Genomic DNA, 16,419 nt, shown 5'->3' with positions numbered 1-16,419 from the left:
ATATATGGAAAAAAAGACGTTGAATGATTAATAGTTGAGAGGCGGGCCGAAAGAGCAGAGCTCAACCACCGCAAGCACAACTAGATGAACACTAAAAGGTGAATAAACACACACACACACACACACACACTCACACACAGGCTCGTCCCAGAACTGAGAGGATTGAGCTACGAGGAAAGGCTAAAGGAGCTGAACCTCACATCCCTGGAAAACAGAAGAGTAAGGGGAGACCTGATAACCACCTACAAAATTCTCAGGGGAATTGACAGGGTGGACAAAGACAAACTCTTCAGCACGGGTGGGACACGAACAAGGGGACACAGGTGGAAACTTATTACCCAGATGAGCCACAGAGACGTTAGAAAGAATTTTTTCAGTGTCAGAGTAGTTAATAAATGGAATGCTCTAGGAAGTGATGTGGTGGAGGCTGACTCCATACACAGTTTCAAATGTAGATATGATGGAGCCCAGTAGGCTCAGGAATCTGTACACCAGTTGATTGACAGTTGAGAGGCGGGACCAAAGAGCCAAAGCTCAACCCCCGCAAGCACAATTAGGTGAGTACACACACACAAAGAAATAGTTCAACAAGTGGCTACTAAAGTTCAACCCAATTAAATGTAAGGTAATGAAACTAGGTGGAGGAAATAGGAGGCCAGGCACTGGATACTGAATGGGAGATGAATTCCTTCACGAAACAGACAGAGATAAAGATTTAGGAGTTGATATCACGTCAAACCTGTCTCCTGAAGCCCACATCAAAATAATAACATCGGCGGCGTATGCGAGGCTGGCTAACATCAGAACTACGTACAGAAATCTGTGTAAATCCTTCAGAACCTTGTATACTACATATGTAAGGTCAATCCGGGAGTAGGCGGCCCCAGCATGGTACCTTGTAAAGCACAAGACAAAACAGGAAAAAGTTTAGAGGTATGCCACTAGGCTAGTCACAGAACTAAGGGGCATGAGTTACGAAGAAAGGCTGAGTGAACTGCACCTCACGTCGCTGGAAAACAGAAGAGCTTAGGGAGCCATGATCACCACATATAAAATTCTCAAGGGAATTGACAGGGTAGACAAGGATGAATAAGTTAACACACAGGTGGAAGCTGAGCAATAGAGACATTAGAAAGAACTTTTTCAGTATTAGAGTGGTTAGTAAATGGAATGCACTAGGAAGAGATGTGGTGGTGGCTGACTCTATACACAGTTTCAAATGAAGACCTGATGGAGCTCGGGATGTACTAAGGAATCTGTACACCTGTTGATTGACGGTTGAGAGGTGGGACCAAAGAGCCAGAGCTCAATCCCCGCAAACGAACTAGGTGAGTACAACGAGATGAGTACACACTCACAAACTATTACCTAAGCAATAGGAAGCAGATATATACTGTGAGGCGAGAGACCTCAGACTGGTGTGATGTCACGAGCGTAGTCCCACAGGGTTCTGTACTCGGCTCTATCTTGTTTCTGATATTCGTGAATATGATCTTCCAGAGGGTATAGACTCATTCCTCCCGATGTTTGCTGATGATGCTAAAATTATGAGACGGATTAAGTCAGAGGAGGTCTGCAAGAGGCTACAGAATGACCTGGACAGAATGGAGAAATGTTCCAACATATGGCTACTAGAGTTTAACTCGAGCAAATGCAAAGTGAGGATGATAGTGAAGGGAGCAGGAGGCCAAACACGAGGTACCAGCTGGGAGACGAAATACTTCAGGAGTCAGGAAGAGAGAAAGATCTATATGTTGATATCACACCAGATCTATCCCCTGAAGCCCACATCAAAAGGATAACATTAGCGGTGTATGCAAGGCAGGCAAAAATTAAGAACTGCTTTCTGAAACTTTTGTAAAGAATCGTTCAGAACATTGTATACCTCACATATCAGACCAATACTGGAATATGCGGCTCCAGCCTTGAGTCCACATCTAGTCAAACACAAAACGAAGTTCGTAAAAGTTCAGAGGTATGCCACCAGACTAGTCTACGATCTGAGAGGTATTAGCTACGAGGAAAGATTGCTGGAACTGAACCTCACGACACTGGAAGAAAGAAGACTTAAGGGAGACATGACCACTACCTATAAAATTCTCAGAGGATTGACAGGGTAGATAAAGATCAATTGTTTAGCAAGGGTGGGATGCAAACAAGGGGACTCAGGTGGAAACCTAGTACTCGAATGAGCCACTGGGACGTTCGAAAGAACTTTATCAGTGTCAGAGTAACTAACAGATGGAATGCATTAGGTAGTGATGTGGTGGAGACTGACTCCATAAACATTTTCAAATGTAGATATGATAGAGCCCAGTAGGCTAAGGAATCTGTTCGCTAGTTGATTCACATTTGAGAGGCGGGACCAAAGGGCCAAAGCTCAACCTCCACAAACACAACTAGGTGAGTACACACATAAACACACACACACACACACACACACTCACACATAGTGTATAGTAGGTCACTGGAAACGGGAGACCTACCAGAAGTATGGAAGACTACTAATGTAGTACCAATATTTGAAAAGGGTGACAGACAAGAGGCACTGAACTACAGGCCAGTGTCCTTAACTTGTATACCATGCAAGGTGATGGAGAAGATTGTGAGAAAAAATCTAGTAACACATCTGGAGAGAAGAGACTTCGTGACAACCCATCAACATGGGTTCAGGGAGGGTAAACCTTGCCTTACAGGCTTGATAGAATTCTATGATCAGGTGACAAAGATTAAGCAAGAAAGAGAAGGATGGGCGGACTGCATTTTTTGGACTGTCGGAAAGCCTTTGACACAGTACCCCATAAAAGGTTGATGCATAAGCTAGAGAAACAGGCAGGAGTAACTGGTAGGGCGTTCCAGTGGATTAGGGAGTACCTAAACAATAGGAAGCAGAGAGTTACAGTGAGGGGTGAGACCTCAGAATGGCGTGAAGTCACCAGTGGAGTCCCACAGGGCTCTGTGCTTGGACCTATCCTGTTTCTGATATACGTAAATGATCTCCCAGAGGGTATAGACTCATTCCTCTCAATGTTTGCTGACGACGCCAAAATTATGAGAAGGATTAAGACAGAGGAGGACAGCTTGAGGCTTTAAGAAGACCTGGACAAGCTGCAGGAATGGTCGAACAAATGGATGTTAGAGTTTAACCCAAGCAAATGTAATGTAATGAAGATAGGGGTAGGAAGCAGGAGACCAGATACAAGGTATCACTTCGGACATGAAATACTTCAAGAGTCAGAGAGAAAGACCTGGGAGTTGATATCTCGCCAGACCTGTCCCCTGAAGCTCATATCAAGAGGATACCATCAGCAGCATATGTCAGGTTGGCTAACATAAGAACGGCCTTTAGAAACTTGTGTAAGGAATCTTTCAGAACATTATATAACACATATGTCAGACCAATCCTGGAGTATGCGGCTCCAGCATGGAGTCCATATCAAGTCAAGCATAAGACTAAACTGGAAAAGGTTCAAAGGTTGGCCACCAGACTAGTACCCGAGCTGAGAGGAATGAGCTACGAGGAGAGACTACAGGAATTGAACCTCACTTCGTTGGAAGACAGAAGAGTTAGGGGGGACATGATCACCACATTCAAGATTCTCATGGGAATCGACAGGGTTGATAAAGACAGGCTATTTAACACATGGGGCACACGCACTAGGGGACACAGGTGGAAACTGTGTGCCCAAATGAGCCACAGAGATATTAGAAAGAACTTTTTTAGTGTCAGAGTGGTTGACAAATGGAATGCATTAGGAAGTGATGTGGTGGAGGCTGACTCCATACACAGTTTCAAGTGTAGATATGATAGAGCCCAATAGGCTCAGGAATCTGTACACCTGTTGATTGAAGGTTGACAGGCGGGACCAAAGAACCAGAGCTCAACCCCCGCAAACACAACTAGGTGAGTACAACTAGGTGAGTACACACCCACATATTTGGGGTCCTGATAGCTGAGTAGACAGCGCTCTGGACTCATAATTCTAGGGTTCGGGTTCGATCCCCTGTGATGTCAGAAACAAAATAGGCAGAGTTTCTTTGATTGACAGTGTTACGACCCTGGGTTCTTATTTGGAAACCAGAGTTCAGCTTGAGTTCAAAATAATTACTATAAATTAATTGTTAGGACTGGATTATATAAGAGGGATAGTTAATTATCAATAACATTTATACTCAAAGCTTCTCATACCTCTGATGCATCTTTGCTTCCGTCTTCCTTGCCAGACGTAAGACAAATCTTGTTTCTCACAGAACAGTCAGACTCTGAGCTTGTTGATTATTAAATATAATAGTGACCTAGTTATCGGCTATTCTTAGAATTGTTAAAGTAACTTGTAATGAAGGTCGGTGAAGACGTGTAATGATTATGGATGCATGATCAGTTAGGTATCTTCCCGGCAGCATACTTAAAGAGAGCTCGGTAGGCTGTTCTCTTCCTTCTCCCTGGGTTGCTGCTGTGGTGTTCACACCTCCCTGTGGGCTCTGTTCTCCTCCTCCTTTCTTCTCTCCCTATACCCTATGCCCAAGATAAGTATCTGTCCGCTGTATTACCGTGCTATTGACTGGGTGTGTGTTTATTTAGGTGTATTCTAAGCCAGTGTTTTGGTATCCCTAAGTGTACTCTAGGGTAACTAGTGAAACCAGTGTGCTTAAGTCTGTGATACCTATGATACAAGTGCCCTTCAGGAAAGTAGTTTTTACCCTAATTTGCAATTGTAAACCTTGCATCCTGTTTATGTAGACCAAGGTATTTAACGTAAGGTAGAGTGGTAAAGTGATTTATTGTATTTTTCTATATGGGGGTTATTAGAGGGTTTAATAAATAAAGATATATCTAGGAGTATCTTTTCATCCTGTTTAGAGTGGAGTAGGGGATTACCTTAGACGGCAGACGTTATCCTAGCCAAACAAGTATTCATTGCTGGGAATATTCTTTCCCTGGGGGCCGGGGCCTACCTATTTCCACTATTTTAGGAACTCCTTTGATTTTTACTATTGGCCCCCCTCAGTACAACCACCTGCCCCCATAACAAGTGACAAAGAAACTATGAAAATGATATTGCCTCTAAAGCAGAGACAACAGAAACTCATACATAGCCATATAAGAAGGAAAGTGACCACGTTACGAAAAAGAGGAGGCCAGTATTCAGAAAATGATAAAGAAATTTGTGTGGAGCTCAATGCCAGCTTCCATGGAGTGTTCACTACTGAGCCTGAACAGCTCCCAGAGCTAAATGAGGAAGTAGCCCCTGACGATAACCTACTAAATATTCAGGTAACAACAGAGGAAGTAAGAATACAGCTAGCATCACTGGATGTAACTAATGCTAATGGGCCAGATAGAATATCACCATGGATGTTAAAAGAAGCAGCACAGGCCCTCAGCATACCTCTAACACTAATCTGTAATGAGTCATTTACAAAGGGGGAATTGCCCTGCTGCTGTAAGAGGGCAAATATGGTGTCAATCCAAAGAAAAAAATACAGTTGGACGCTTGGTGGCTGAGTGAACAGCACTCACCACTCGTAATCCTGGGGGACCCTGGTTCGATCCTCGGCGATGGAGTAAAACAAATGGGCAGAGTTTTTTCACCTTGATGCTCCTGTTACCTAGCAGTAAATAAATTCCTGAGAGTTAGACATCTGTTATGGACTGCTTCTTGGGTGTGGGTGTGTGTATGTGAAACAAAATTGATCGTTGATTGATAGTTGAGAGGCGGGCCGAAAGAGCAGAGCTCAACCCCTGCAAGCACAACTAGGTGAATACACACTTAATAACAGTTGCAGGTAACAACGCTGCCAACACCTGGGAAGAATTTCCCATAAATTCTTTTTCATAGCTGTTCCAGACGAGGGAGACGACGAGAGAGCTGGAACGTGACGAGCACCTTGCCAGCGACGCAGACATCAGATTTTGTTATATTAGTCAGCCGCAGGTCAGACATTCGGAGCGTTTCCACTTGCACGTAGCGTGCACTACTGCTCAGGTGGGAACATTGTTTGCTGGGGAGTGCCATTATTGCTTTGTGGCAGGGGCTTTTAGTATTTTCAACCATTAAATGTTTTTAACACTTCCTCATTCACTCAATGTCTGTCTGTGAGGGAGATGTTGACTTTAAATAAGACTAGCCAGGTAGCATTAAGAAAAGATAATGGGTTGGAAGAATAATTAGGTATGAAATACTTAATACATTTTTTCACCATCTGGTTGATGACCAGATGGTGAAAAAATGTCTCTTATTTGACGAGACAGCTTTGGAATGCCTCATTAGGTGAGACCATCTTGACCCTAGAGACAGAGAAGCAAGTTAGTGTTAGAAAAAGAAAACTTGCAGCAGAGAGAGAAGACAGGGCAGCAAAGCTTGCCTTAGTAAGTTAATGTTAAAAATATTAAGATTTGCAGCAGAAGAAAGTGACTGGTAAGTAAAGTTCGAGTTAGAAAATGCAAAACTTGCAGCAGAGAGAAAATAGGGAAGAATACGTAAGTTAAATAAAATCAAAACTTGCAGCAGAAGACAGAGAATAGGAAGCAAAAATTGCAGCAGAGAAAGAATTCAGGAAGCGTGATTTAGGCTCTCGAATTGTAGGAGTGAAGTTGAAGGCTAAATATTTTGTAATTCTTCCGTTCCTGGCAGTGTCGCTGCATCCGGGTTCTGTCCGTCCAGTAAGACATGAAATCCTCGTTTTCAAAGAGGAATAGTTGGGGAATTAGCAAGCAATATGGACTGACCTAAAAAGGGAAAGGCATCTATTATACATGGTAATTCATTAGGGCATTCTCAGGAGAAGTTCCTTTAGTTCATGCTACGGTCCGTGATCAACCACCTAAGTGGTCAAAGAGGTTCGATCACGTCCTGGCTGTAGTCCTTCTATCATTGAATTGCAAGGATGTGCAGCAAGTCCCGAATCTTATTGACACAACCTTTGATGAGGGAAAGTGTTGATGTAGGAAAGTTGTGTCAAGATAGTAGGTCAGGTACTGTTGTTTTCCTGTGTATCACGTCACAATCTATCAGTGTACCATTGATTAAGTTTATCTTATGCTTATGCATTGCATAAGATAAATGGCATCTGATTACAGGTAACGTGGAAGAAGGTGTAAGTCCTTCCTGTAACGTAGCAAATGTTTATGTCCTTTTGGGTGATGTTCTAGCGGGAGGTCAAGTGTAAATGATCAGATTGTAACTAATCTAACTTTTCATTACGAACTGGCAGAGACTGATTGTCCATTGGTATACCCAACTAGCGCTGTTACGAGAACGACAGCAAGACACCATAATGAATGCCGTCATGTTTCGAAGTAACATTCATTGTTAAGTTAAATCTTGAACAAGATGATGGAAATATCTCGCTAGATAGGACAAGTAGGACTTTGTTCCCAAGAGAGTTCTTTCCCAGGAAAACCGGAGAATAGACAAGGATACCTTCGAGAAGCACCACTCAATTCTAATCCTGTTCATCCACTGTCAGACTCCTCCAACCTTTGATCAACTAAGCTAGAGGATGCCAAGGGGGAAGACTGTAGTTTAACAATTTGTCACCGTTTAGGAACGACGAAAGATGAGAAAATGAAGGAAGAAACAGACTGGGTTTTTATATATAAAGCTAAAATGCTCGTGTAGAAGTGGTATGGCGTGAAAGATCCTCCCGATAATATTATATTATTGAAGATTATGTTACTCCAACACTACTCCGACCAGATCCTCCACTCAGCTCATGACGACTCCCTGGACGGAAACAGACGGATCCCCGAGACGTACTGAGGACTAGCAGATTCTCATTGTGACCCAAATGTACAAAGGACATGATTGCTTATTACATAAAATAGGAAGTGTCTATACACTGGTAAGAGGAATCAATCCATTATTAAAGCCCATTATTAAGAAATTAAGGTAGTAAGGACCTTGTTGTAATCCACAAGTTAGTAGGAATTATTAGCTAGAGGATCATTACTACAACACTTAACGAATGATGATTGAAAGTACATGTAAGTAGACAGACTATGGATCACATATCTAAGAAAGGTCAATGGATTAAGACCGAAGCTGTTTAGCCAAATTAATAATTCCTGGAAAGAGGAATTATTCTTCGTCAGGCTTCTAGGAACAAGATTACCGCTCTAGGGATAAGGTTAATCGGATTATACCTTCCTTGAGAGGAGTGGTGAAATGTTTGAGGCCATGGCTGACTGGAGGCAGTCTGGTTGTGGAAGTTGAACTAGCAAGTCCTCTGAGGTCTCCGGTTGTGGCAGCAGCGAAGTGTAGCAGACAGCTATGCGAGAGCCTGTTGTGATCTTAGTGACCAAGTTAAGTCTGCAGTATGTGAGTATTGAATGTAAGACTAACCGGGTGTGGAGCGTTGTAGTAATCATTCCGTATTAGGGACTTAGGCGGAAGTTACGAGTGTGGGTGGTGATCGCGGAGGTCAAGTGGTCTATGGGTATTGGAAGTGTATTGACCTAATAGAGTATGTTAATTAATATAGTATTATTTGTCAGAGTCTATTCTTTGTAATTAAATGACAAAACCCGACGGCCCTTAAATACCTTCGATATGTCCCTTCATAGTGTTCCTGGTTTGGTGGGTGTGGGAATGTTAGGGAATTGGTAGACGACATATTTAGTGGCAGGGCAAACAGGTTTGGAACACTTTGAGAGATGAAGGAAGTGTGTTACTGGTTTAGTTGGTGAGGGAATGTTAGGGAATTGGTAGACGACATATTTGGTGGCAGCGCAAACAGGTTTTGGAACACTTTGAGAGATGAAGGAAGTGTGGTTCTGGTTTAGTTGGTGAGGGAATGTTCGGGAAATGGTAGACGTCGGGTTGTGGTGAGAATGGTGGTTACTAGACGGAGGAAAGAAGGGTCAGGTGATACCAGGTCAGAGGAGTTAGTTAATTAAAGGGACTAGGCCATTGCGGGGCACATGTGGGGTTTATTTCTTTCTTTCCAGATTCCCGGAACGAGAGACGGCTAAGATGCAAGTCTGGACCACGGAAGCATCGGGATCCAAAACAATTGCAGTGTTCGTAGTGCGGATTATACAGTGTTCGTAGTGCGGATTATACAGTGTTCGTAGTGCGGATTATACAGTGTTCGTAGTGCGGATTATACAGTGTTCGTAGTGCGGATTATACAGCGTGGCGAGGTAAACTTGCGCGGGTGAATGTGGGCCAGCGTGGGCCATGTGCGGGCCAAGCGATGGGTGGGCCAAGCGAGCCGCACCTTGGAGCTTGTTTTATATCGTTGGTAAGGCGGTAATAGTGATAAAACGTTGCTAAGGACAAATCAAGCGTGAAAACTACGTAATTTAAAGTTAATTAAATTTCACGTAAAGTGTGAATCTAATATTTTAAAGATAATTAAATATTACGTAAATATTCGAGCGATTTCAGGCGTTACATCGATACAGAAAATAGGCGAAGTGAACTGTGAACTCCTAGGCATAGCGAGCGACGCGTAATTTGACGTCTGGGGTTCGATGTCTCGTGTACCGTGGAGAGGTCCATGGAGATTTTTTTGTGGGTGCAGGTAGCATTATGGAGAGTGTTACCTGGGACACGGGAAGCGTGTCCCATCGGTGGGGGTGTGTGGCGTCCAGAGTTGGCGACGCAGTGTGTACTGGCGTTTGGACGCCAAGTGTAGTGCATGGTTGTGTATTGGCGTTTGTATGCCGGGTTGTGTAGTGTAGTGCACGTGTAGTGGCTTATCAGCATAATGCATAGTATTTACTGTAGTGAATTGTGCATGTTTTGACTGTTGATATCATGGATGTAGTATAGTGCATGACATTGTTGGCATTGTAGCGCCAAGGTGTAGCATGTGTAGCATAACTGGTTGTTGTAACACCGGGTGTATTGTAGACATTAGCGTTAAAGTATGTTAACGCAGGTGGTAGTGTGTGGCGGGTGGCCACTACACAAGAAATTATGCCTGACGAGTGTTGGTCAGGTAATTAATGGATTACCAGAGAAAATGGACAGTGTGTGTTGCGGTTGGTGATGTCTCGTGGTGTTTTGATGCGCTCTGGCGCAAGGCATATGCCTGTGGTGGTGATGGTGTTGAGGGCGTTGGAGACGCCGTATGTGGTGTTGGGGACGCCGTGTGTTGTGTTGAGGGCGTTGGGGACGCCGTGTGTTGTGGTGAGGGCGTTGGGGACGCCGTGTGTTGTGTTGAGGGCGTTGGGGACGCCGTGTGTTGTGTTGAGGGCGTTGGGGACGCCGTGTGTTGTGTTAAGGGCGTTGGGGACGCCGTGTGTTGTGTTGAGGGCGTTGGGGACGCCGTGTGTTGTGTTGAGGGCTTTGGGGACGCCATTGGGTGGTGTAGTGTAGTGGCGTTTGGACGCCTGGTATGGAGTGTGGTGTTATAATGAGGTCATCAGTGGTTGGGTTGACCAGAGGTGATGGTGTGTCGGAGTGGGTAAGTCTTATGGATAAGATTATAATGTAGAATTTCAAAATTTCAGGTGTTGGTGGTTGCAGTGGACGAGCGAAGTAGATATACTAATTTCTTATTAAGTTGTTACAGGAATCTCGCTAGAGGCGAGCCAGTGGCAGTATGATGTTTTAGTGACATAAGTGTGAAATTATTTTAATGAGGTATTTATTGTGATAATGTATGTGTATGTATATACTGTATATTATCTCATCGGCACCATTACTGAGTGTTAGGCTTGAGAAGGTCCCCCGGGATCATGTCACAGAGCTTCAGGTAGAGTAGAAGGGAAGCTATGAGGCTACACTCAGTTATTCTAGAGAAAAAAAAGGGGGAGGAAGTGAAGCCAACGTGACGTTATAGGCGAAATTCGCCCCCTGACATCAAAGCAGGGATAAGGGCCAGCTGCAATGGTTTTGCAGCTGCGCTCAGGCTATATACGGGGAGAGAGTAAGGAGCCGAGGGGGTTATGTAATAATGGGATCGAGCCAGGGGGCTCCGAGGGAATATTTTGCAGGTACAGCGGTCGGGAAGGTGTGAATACAGGTGGACACACTCTGGGCGGATGGGCCTAGACCAGAGAGCTGTGAGGGATCTACAGCGTTCTGGGATTGGTGCCCTGGAACGAGACGTCAGCACAGACCCAAGGGAACATGACCCTGGGGTAGGAATCTCCGTTGCTCTGGAGGCCAGGATCACGTTACCTCAGAGCAACGATGGGACATTGACAACATTCACCAGGCTGGACAGCCTGGGTTTTGTCTGGGTCATGGAGGATCTATGACCTAGCAACCATGGGACACGAAGACAAGAGAAGTGATGCTGCCAATTGTGGAGGAGGCCAGTGAAACATTGTGAGATCATTGTAAGCCCTTATGTCAACAGTACAGGGCAAGATGTTAAATTATAATTACTAAGGATGAAGAACCTTAGATATATATGTGTTGTGTATATATTAATGACTAGTGTCATTTCTGTTTAAGTGCCAGCATTCTGGTCCATGTAATGTTATGGTTATGTTTGTATGTAATTATATGTCAGCAGTTTAGGTATATGTGCATTGTTGGAGATGGGAAAAATTATTACAGACTATTTTACCTGTGCTATGATGTGAATATAATGTATATGTTGGAGAAGTGTTGTGAGTCATGTCGGGGAAAATTTTAATTTATTTCATCGTGTGTATGATGAACTTTTTGGATGATTTTGTAGTTGTACACATATGGTGGGTGCATCCTCCAGGTCCTTGCACTAATGGAACCATTGCAATGATGCATATGGGGATATATGCGTGTTTAAGGAGGGGAGTGGTGTTGTAATCCACAAGTTAGTAGGAATTATTAGCTAGAGGATCATTACTACAACACTTAACGAATGATGATTGAAAGTACATGTAAGTAGACAGACTATGGATCACATATCTAAGAAAGGTCAATGGATTAAGACCGAAGCTGTTTAGCCAAATTAATAATTCCTGGAAAGAGGAATTATTCTTCGTCAGGCTTCTAGGAACAAGATTACCGCTCTAGGGATAAGGTTAATCGGATTATACCTTCCTTGAGAGGAGTGGTGAAATGTTTGAGGCCATGGCTGACTGGAGGCAGTCTGGTTGTGGAAGTTGAACTAGCAAGTCCTCTGAGGTCTCCGGTTGTGGCAGCAGCGAAGTGTAGCAGACAGCTATGCGAGAGCCTGTTGTGATCTTAGTGACCAAGTTAAGTCTGCAGTATGTGAGTATTGAATGTAAGACTAACCGGGTGTGGAGCGTTGTAGTAATCATTCCGTATTAGGGACTTAGGCGGAAGTTACGAGTGTGGGTGGTGATCGCGGAGGTCAAGTGGTCTATGGGTATTGGAAGTGTATTGACCTAATAGAGTATGTTAATTAATATAGTATTATTTGTCAGAGTCTATTCTTTGTAATTAAATGACAAAACCCGACGGCCTTTAAATACCTTCCATATGTTCATTCATTGTGTTCCAGTACAAACCTAGTGGTACGCCTCAAGGGTCTGGTGTGTGTAGGAGTACACGGTGGTAGTAACGGTTGCTGAGGCAAGGTGTTATGTGTTGTGTAATCGCTGTGTTCGGAATGAACCGGGGTTCAGCGGCACGACAACCTTACTGAACAAGTTTACTTATATATCTTAACCATTATGGAACAAACTACTACTTTTCCAGAGGCTATAACTATAAAGAATATTCTAGTCGAATATCTTCACTGGGTAAGGATGCTCATGAAAGCTTGAGAGTACGGCACAAGATATCTTTTCTTTATCAACCTGAGAGTCAAGGAGATTTTGAGCGGTTCCTTCAGTCTCTAAAATCATGGACTCAGACTTTCTGTGCATGGCAAACAAGGAGCTGCCAGTCCTATTGTTCACTTGCACCACGCGAACAATTATAAGGATGAGAAACCTTCTGGATTATATGTTAAGAAGAAGTTCAAACATTCGAGGTGATTCGATAAAATATCTGTCCCCAAAATTGGCCACCGAGAGCTGTCGGGAGTTGGGTTAGGGATCTGACGACTTCCAATACGTTTGAACAGTCAGTGTGGTCTAGCAGACCACACTGGTCTGCATGGTGGTGCATGGTCTAGCAGACCACACTGGTCTCCATGGTGGTGCATGGTCTAGCAGACCACACTGGTCTGCATGGTGGTGCATGGTCTAGCAGACCACACTGGTCTGCATGGTCTAGCAGACCACACTGGTCTCCATGGTGGTGCATGGTCTAGCAGACCACACTGGTCTGCATGGTGGTGCATGGTCTAGCAGACCACACTGGTCTGCATGGTGGTGCATGGTCTAGCAGACCACACTGGTCTGCATGGTGGTGCATGGTCTAGCAGACCACACTGGTCTGCATGGTGGTGCATGGTCTAGCAGACCACACTGGTCTGCATGGTGGTGCATGGTCTAGCAGACCACACTGGTCTGCATGGTGGTGCATGGTCTAGCAGACCACACTGGTCTGCATGGTGGTGCATGGTCTAGCAGACCACACTGGTCTGCATGGTGGTGCATGGTCTAGCAGACCACACTGGTCTGCATGGTGGTGCATGGTCTAGCAGACCACACTGGTCTGCATGGTGGTGCATGGTCTAGCAGACCACACTGGTCTGCATGGTGGTGCATGGTCTAGCAGACCACACTGGTCTGCATGGTGGTGCATGGTCTAGCAGACCACACTGGTCTGCATGGTGGTGCATGGTCTAGCAGACCACACTGGTCTGCATGGTGGTGCATGGTCTAGCAGACCACACTGGTCTGCATGGTGGTGCATGGTCTAGCAGACCACACTGACCTGCATGGTGATGCATGGTCTAGCAGACCACACTGGCCTGCATGGTGGTGCATGGTCTAGCAGACCACACTGGTCTGCATGGTGGTGCATGGTCTAGCAGACCACACTGGCCTGCATGGTGGTGCATGGTCTAGCAGACCACACTGGCCTGCATGGTGGTGCATGGTCTAGCAGACCACACTGGTCTGCATGGTGGTGTATGGTCTAGCAGACCACAGTGGTCTGCATGGTGGTGCATGGTCTAGCAGACCACACTGCTCTGCATGGTGGTGCATGGTCTAGCAGACCACACTGGTCTGCATGGTGGTGCATGGTCTAGCAGACCACACTGCTCTGCATGGTGGTGCATGGTCTAGCAGACCACACTGGTCTGCATGGTGGTGCATGGTCTAGCAGACCACACTGGTCTGCATGGTGGTGCATGGTCTAGCAGACCACACTGGTCTGCATGGTGGTGCATGGTCTAGCAGACCACACTGGTCTGCATGGTGGTGCATGGTCTAGCAGACCACACTGGTCTGCATGGTGGTGCATGGTCTAGCAGACCACACTGGCCTGCATGGTAGTGCATGGTCTAGCAGACCACACTGGTCTGCATGGTGGTGCATGGTCTAGCAGACCACACTGACCTGCATGGTGGTGCATGGTCTAGCAGACCACACTGGCCTGCATGGTGGTGCATGGTCTAGCAGACCACACTGGTCTGCATGGTGGTGCATGGTCTAGCAGACCACACTGGCCTGCATGGTGGTGCATGGTCTAGCAGACCACACTGGCCTGCATGGTGGTGCATGGTCTAGCAGACCACACTGGTCTGCATGGTGGTGCATGGTCTAGCAGACCACACTGGTCTGCATGGTGGTGCATGGTCTAGCAGACCACACTGGTCTGCATCGTGGTGCATGGTCTAGCAGACCACACTGGTCTGCATGGTGATGCATGGTCTAGCAGACCACACTGGTCTGCATGGTGGTGCATGGTCTAGCAGACCACACTGGTCTCCATGGTGGTGCATGGTCTAGCAGACCACACTGGTCTGCATGGTTGTGCATGGTCTAGCAGACCACACTGGTCTGCATGGTGGTGCATGGTCTAGCAGACCACACTGGTCTGCATGGTGGTGCATGGTCTAGCAGACCACACTGGTCTCCATGGTGGTGCATGGTCTAGCAGACCTCACTGGTCTCCATGGTGGTGCATGGTCTAGCAGACCACACTGGTCTGCATGGTGGTGCATGGTCTAGCAGACCACACTGCTCTGCATGGTGGTGCATGGTCTAGCAGACCACACTGGTCTCCATGGTGGTGCATGGTCTAGCAGACCACACTGGTCTCCATGGTGGTGCATGGTCTAGCAGACCACACTGGTCTGCATGGTGGTGCATGGTCTAGCAGACCACACTGGTCTGCATGGTGGTGCATGGTCTAGCAGACCACACTGGTCTGCATGGTGGTGCATGGTCTAGCAGACCACACTGGTCTGCATGGTGGTGCATGGTCTAGCAGACCACACTGGTCTGCATGGTGGTGCATGGTCTAGCAGACCACACTGGTCTGCATGGTGGTGCATGGTGTAGCAGACCACACTGGTCTGCATGGTGGTGCATGGTCTAGCAGACCACACTGGTCTGCATGGTGGTGCATGGTCTAGCAGACCACACTGGTCTGCATGGTGGTGCATGGTCTAGCAGACCACACTGGTCTGCATGGTGGTGCATGGTCTAGCAGACCACACTGGTCTCCATGGTGGTGCATGGTCTAGCAGACCTTGCGCCTCAGCGTATTGGATACGCTGAGGTGCATGGAGCCCTGGTTGTCTGGGTTCAATTCCTTCAGGGGGTGAGGAGTTTTCTGTAGGGAGGAGGGAGGGAGAATGGAAGGGGGTTGTAGAATGGAAGGGAGAGAGGAAGAAGATAAGGGTGGGAGGGGAGAGAAGAAGGGAGGGAGGGTTGGAAAATTTAAGGGAGGAAGTTAGGGACAATGGAAGGGCTGGAGGTATCGAGAGAGGCAGGGAGGTAGAATGTGAGGGAAAGAGGGTGAAAAGGATTGGATGTGTGGGAAGTTGGAGGGAAGGAGAGTGAGAAAGGGAAGGAGAATGAGAGAGGAAGAGAGAGAATAGGATAGAACGGGAGAATGAGAGAGGTGGGAATAAGATAGAGAGGGAAGGAGAATGAGATAAGGAGGGAAAATAAGATAGAGAGGGAGGGAGAATGAGAGGGGAAGGGAGAATATGATAGAGAGGGAGGGAGAATGGAAGGGGGTAACGGAGAGAGAGAGAGAGAGAGAGAGAGAGAGAGACAGAGCCAGACAGACATAAACATACAGAGACCCGGCAACGCTCGGCACCCTTATCTTTCTATGCAATTCCACTTTCTATGCGAGAGGAATTGTCTCTATTCGTTAGTTAGGGAGACTCTCAAATAGTAGTTGGGGTCGTCCTCTTGGGCCCTTTGAAGGGTATTCAGACTCTGCATCCTCTTCAAGAAGTCGGTGGGAATGCAATATGCAATCAAAGTTCCGTTCAGTATATATCCGTCCGTAACATTTGTCTAAATATTAGTGTATTCAGATATTAAGATGCGAAACTAATGTTCAGATGACAAATTTGAATTCTGAGAACAACGTTTTGAATATAGTGATATAGATAGTGTGATGTGAAAATGGTTATAGAGAGAGGGTGATA

At 45.9% G+C, this 16,419-nt stretch overlaps 1 protein-coding gene across 1 annotated transcript in view; it reads right to left on the bottom strand.

The window, feature by feature from the left end:
* LOC138357325 (uncharacterized) overlaps positions 1-16,419 on the bottom strand; it is a 909,843-nt gene that overhangs the window by 201,829 nt on the left and 691,595 nt on the right. The gene's annotated exons all lie outside the window — the stretch shown is intronic.

This window comes from Procambarus clarkii, chromosome 7, assembly GCF_040958095.1.
Source record: "Procambarus clarkii isolate CNS0578487 chromosome 7, FALCON_Pclarkii_2.0, whole genome shotgun sequence".
NCBI classification, from domain to species: Eukaryota; Metazoa; Arthropoda; class Malacostraca; order Decapoda; family Cambaridae; genus Procambarus; species Procambarus clarkii.
This window is presented reverse-complemented; position numbering and strand designations above follow the sequence as displayed.